The sequence below is a fragment of the Mytilus trossulus genome, chromosome 4 (assembly GCF_036588685.1).
Source record: "Mytilus trossulus isolate FHL-02 chromosome 4, PNRI_Mtr1.1.1.hap1, whole genome shotgun sequence".
Classification (NCBI taxonomy): domain Eukaryota; kingdom Metazoa; phylum Mollusca; class Bivalvia; order Mytilida; family Mytilidae; genus Mytilus; species Mytilus trossulus.
Genome location: NC_086376.1, coordinates 11,512,001 through 11,518,047, shown reverse-complemented (window position 1 = coordinate 11,518,047; position 6,047 = coordinate 11,512,001).

Below are 6,047 nucleotides of genomic sequence, written 5' to 3'. Positions count from 1 at the left end.
TACAATTAACGAGATGAACACCAGATCAGCACTTTTATATATCCTGGCATGAACATATGGATGTTGTTTGATTTAAATTTAATGTTTCTAAATTTCGGAATCATTTTGAATTAAGGTATGTATCTCCTGCATGCATAGCTCTGATTGCTTTTCCGGTGTGGAATTACTTTTGGTCCTTTTTGGTTTTATAAGATCTTCAAAGTTTATACTAAGTTTTGGACAATTCAACTATATAAGTATCACGGAAAAGACATTTATTGTGGAAAATTGCATCTAGTGTAGTAAAATTTGTACTTTTAATGTTATCATTAAAGAAAAATTAAGATTTAACTCACATTATCTCCTAATGATTGATACAATATTTGAGATTTTCCTGTTCTACAACATATCTCATACCACATCATGCAGTGTCACTTTCATCTCAAACTCTCGAATAACGCTAAAACTGCTCAAACATGACTAAAACTGACACGAAATCTGCTTACCCAGTTTTTGCTGGGTTTCGTGTTGCTTAGTCTTTATTTTTCTATGTTATGTCTTGTGTACGATAATTTGTGTGTTTGTCTTTTTCTTCCTCTTTTATAATTTTACGGTCACCCTCGCGAATTGGTACCGTTGACCGACAATATGTGTCGACATGTTGTCGTTGGCTTTAATCGTTACATATAATTAGTCTCAAGATATTTATAGTAACTCCTTGCGTCCTATTACCGATCATGAAATTTTAACTGAGCTTGGATTCGCAGAATAAGGGTCGATACATGCATAGCAAGAGACTTTAATGCCTTTTCGATGCACTTAGTATTGGCACACGTGTGTTGTGTTACCTAGATTTATAACGTTTGTATGAATAGCATCAGTAAACTAATTGTGCATGTAATCTATAAGAAATCTTAAATGGTAAATATGACTCTACAATTTAAAACTTTTCCGACATATCTTAGTGACTGGATCGGTTACAGTATTGCAGTTCACCTAAGATAAAACGTTTTTAAAATCAGAGGAGGGAAATGTAAGAGAAGAATTTTGTAACAGTCGGTATACATTATTGATCTTCAAAACTTATTATCCTTCTTTAATCTACAAAGGGACTTCTTTAGTTAATAATGTAACACGCTGCTCCTTTATTTGAATATACATGTATTATGATTGTCGATATACCAATCACACATATGACATAAACGGTTAATACAACAATCAACTCTCCGCACATAGACACGATTTCGCATGTGTTGAGTAAAAAATAAAATACCAAAAATACCGAACTCCAAGAAAAATTCAAAACAGAAAGTCCCTTAACAAATGGCAAAATAAAAGCTCAAACTCATCAAGCATTCAAAACTTTTTTTGAAACATAACTTTTGAAATAACAAACTGAAATACAAAAAAAAAATAATATAATCCAATATAATTCACATTCTGTGAAAAAGAAAATGATACTTTGGTAACATGAAATTGAGACAGACACATGGGATGTACAAAATATAATTTTCCTCCAGCGGGAAGCTTTTAAAGAGGGACAAAAGATACCAGAGGGACAGTCAAACTTATAAATCGAACACAAAATGACAACGTCATGGCTAAAAATAAAAAGACAAACAGACATATAATAGAACACAAGACAGAACATAGAAAACTTATGATTAAATAAAGGCAACAGTAGTATACCGCTGTTCAAAACTCATAAATCGATTGAGAAAAAACCAAATCCGGATTACAAACTAAAACCGAGGGAAACGCACCAAATAAAAGAGGAGAACAACGACACAATAGAAACACAACATTAAAATGTTACATACACAGAAACGAACTCTAATATAACAATGGCCATTTTCCTGACTTGATACAGGACATTTTAAGAAAAAAAAATGGTGGGTTGAACCTGGTTTTGTGGCATGCAAAACCTCCGTTTTTATGACAATGCTGTTGATTTATTTTGAATAGTTCCTAAAATTGAGAAAGGAAATGGGGAATGTGTCAAAGCGACAACAACCCGACCATAGAGCAGACAGCAGCCGAAGGCCACCAATGGGTCTTCAATGTAGCGAGAAACTCCCTCCCGTACCCGTAGGCGTCCTTCAGCTGGCCCCTTAAAAATATGTATACTAGTACAGTGATAATGGACGTCATACTTAACTTTAATTTACACAAGAAACTAAAATTAAAAATCATACAAGACTAACAAAGGGCAGAGGCTCCTGACTTGGGACAGGCGCAAAATTGTGGCGAGGTTAAACATGTTTATGAGATCTCAACCCTCCACCTATACCTCTAGCCAATGTAAAAGTAAACGCATAACATTACGCACATTCAAATTCAGTTCAAGAGAAGTCCGAGTCCGATGTCAAAAGATGAAACAAAAGAAAATAAATAAAATGACAATAATACATAAATAACAACAGACTACTAGCAGTAAACTGACATGACAGCCCTAGACCCCAATTATACTGATTGAAAAATTATGTCTTCATCATATGAATATCAGGCACAATCCCTCCCTCTTCTATGTATAACACCGGAAAACACAACCTGCCCTTTACATGGTATATCACCATTACTCGACTTGTGACAATAGTGGTTCAACAAGATAAAAAAAAATTGTGTTATGCTATTAATCAGCAGAGTGTATATGATATGTCATTGCTTACTAGCTTATAATAGTCTCACAGCTAAAAGTTTGCTTCTGATTGGCTACTTTGGATATTGAATTTCGAATCTCTTTCTTCAATTTCAAGTCGTCATATCTCAAATTTCAAACGTTGAATATCGAAATCTGATTTCGGAATCGAATGGTCATCATTGAGTCTTGTAGATACTATATGAATTACATAATCTACTTTATCTAATTTTCATAGTGAACGTGAAAAGCTCAACAAATTATTTTGTATTATTCCAAAGCACTATGTAATGATAACGAAGCATATTTCATGCAGGTTTATATAAACAACACCCAAATGTCCTTCTCCCTCATTTGACCCCTCACTGTCACCCGGGCTTGTTTAACTCTTGCTACATAAAATGTACATACAGAAAAATCATCAAGTGTCATTATCATTGCGAATTCATAAATCTGCACATCGAACACGATCTTACCTACGTTTCGCTTGTTTGTAGTTACCTCTATTGCTTCTGCGAATTTCAAAAGTATTAAAAATAGGAATATTGATATTCAAAGTAGCTGGAAACTTGGATAAAAAAAACTTTATAAAAAAAACAGGGATTTATAAATACATATGATTACATTTGCTGGTCCTGAGAAGTTCACTGCTCTTTGGTCGGGTTGTTGTTTCTTTTAGGCATTCCCAATTTCCATTTGCAAGGAATAAATATTGACGGAGTTAAGAATGCACATTTCCATTCTCAATTTTACTTTTAAAAAAACCATTATATAAAATACAAGGTAGAAAATATTATCCATAAACAGACAAAGACCACAAATCACTTAGATAAATAGACGTGTTCACTATAAGTGTTAGAAAGACGATTTCAGAAGAAAAAAAACATCATGTTGATAAATAGAATTAGCTTGCCAAAATATAATAAACATCTGTAGAATCTTGGCGACAGTTTCCTTGCATATAGAGCAAGTTTTTATGGCCTTCTTTAAAAAAAAAGTCTAATGGTTTTATTCAGTATAATATCGCCCATAATTGTTTCTACAGAAGAAAACATTCCATCTTAAAATAAAAACATTAGATAAAAGAGGGTGATAATGCAATTAAAGACAACATTAATATTTGATAGCCATGATCAATATACACATTGAAAATTAAAAATTTATACATTTGTTTATCATAAACTGTAAAAATAACTACAAGGTCAGTGTGAATTATCGAAATACTAACACAATAGATGACAATTAATGACGTCAATATCTCTCGTGAGATTTACGCAACAATAATCCTTAACTAATTGTATTCGAACCTTTGCCTTGTGGTTAATATGTAGTTGAAAATAACCTCGTTCAAAAAAATATGATTAGGGAAATATGTATTATTCTGACAAATATATAAAAAAGAAGATGTGGTAGGATTGCCAATGAGCCCAAAATAACACAAAAATTCAAAACTATAGGTCACCGTACGGCCTTCTACAATGAACAATGCCCCTATCGAAGTGATACTGAAGTGGTGTTTTCCTCGGAGTTGGGTATATGAACATATGTAAATTGTTAATTCGTTTCAGAAAACTGAGAACACTTTAATTAATTTACTTCTTAGTATCTACCGGTTTAGTATCTACGTGTTTTATTTTAGCAGAAGCATGTCTTACAACACAGAATTTCATCGAGGGGATGAGGCATCCAGAATGTTAAAATCGCGCATCTGTAAATTGGATGGTGTAGGTCTTAAAATGTAAGAAATGAGATTATCATTTTCAAAATGGCAGAGCTATAACAACTTATAAAAAAAGCACTTCTCTTTTTCTTACAGTAACATTGCCAGCGTGTGTAGAAACAATAAGACAACTATCAACCACAAGTATGATAAGTGTTCTTAATATATCTCTTTTTTATTTCTTGTTTAATAAAAGAAAAGTGTATATATCATATTTTAATCCACAACGACCTCAACATTTAACAAATAACAACTAAGTTTCTAGAGAGATGTCATGTGCGTGAAAATATTGCACACATAATTTGCAAAAAGAAGTGAGACTGAATGATTGTTTCTGCCGTATGGTTGTAATACTATTTGCAATATACTATTGACCCCCATTCGTCACATTCATGATACTTGACCAGCCATGAAAACAGTCAAAGTATTTTTTTATAATTCTTTCGCTCTTTGTTATTGAATAAAACACAGTTTAAAAAAAAAAAATTAACAATGGAAATTGGGAATATGTCAAAGAGATAACAACCCGACCAAAAAGTAGACAACAGCCGAAGGACACCGTATGATCAAAATACAGACCTCTAAGTCAAATTCAAAAAGGGAAATGAACAAATTAAGAGTTTTTGGCTCAAGCGCAGAAGATACGAAAATTGCGATCCCATTCATAAGTCTGTCAGATTGAAATTTGCATATTACAATCATATTAAAATAACAATCACAGTTAATTATTATTGATACGCCTAAGCACAAACAGGTAAACATTAATTAGATTTGAAACAGATGCGTCAAAAGATAAAGTAATTAATTGCTTTTTAATTTACGTCAAATATAATTATTATCTAAAAATCAAACTTAATTACAGCTTACCAGTGAACTTGTGAACTTCTCATTTCTATGCAGCAACATTCCAGCAGCGTCTGCAAACATAGTATATATCTCCCAGATGATGTGATATCCCAGGGCTTGTATTTTCTATCATGATTTTTTTGATAGAGAAAAGATTAAAATCACAAAAATACTGAATTCCGAGAAAAATTCCCTAATTAAATGGTAAAAGAAAAGCTCAAACACATCAAACGAGTTGCTGCTTACAGGGAAGCTATAAAACCAAGAGTTCCAATTGGTGAAAATGAAATAATCCCTTTGTTAATTTCAATGACGCCATCTCGAATTTGTTTAGCGTCATGGGATATTCGTTTCAAAGATGAAAGTGGATATGTCATCTATGTTGTTTCTACAATTCCGCCCCCTTTTCCCCGAATGATACCTACCGAATAGACTAATTACCGGGTTTGTACTTACATGAGTAACAAGACGGACGATATATGTGGAGCATGATCTGTTTACACTCCGGGGGACATCAGATAACCATCCCTTTTTTGGTCGGGTTAATATTGCTCAGTCCATAGTTTTCTATGTTGTGTTTTCTGTACTTTTGTTTTTCTGTTGGTCTTTTTCTTTTATATGGCGTTGTAAGTTTATTTTTGACTTCTGCGTTTAGATGTCCTTTTGGTATATTTCGCATATCTTTTGCTACGTTAAAATGGTGACCTCCTCACGTCAGCATTTCACATGTCGTCTGCATACTAACATTGTATTAAAATTCTATGCATTTTACTGTTTGATCAATTAGCTTTATGCGCATATATTCCTCGAAGAATATTCATTCGCCCAGTAGCATGTCCTCGCTTCGCTTCTCATCATCGCTTA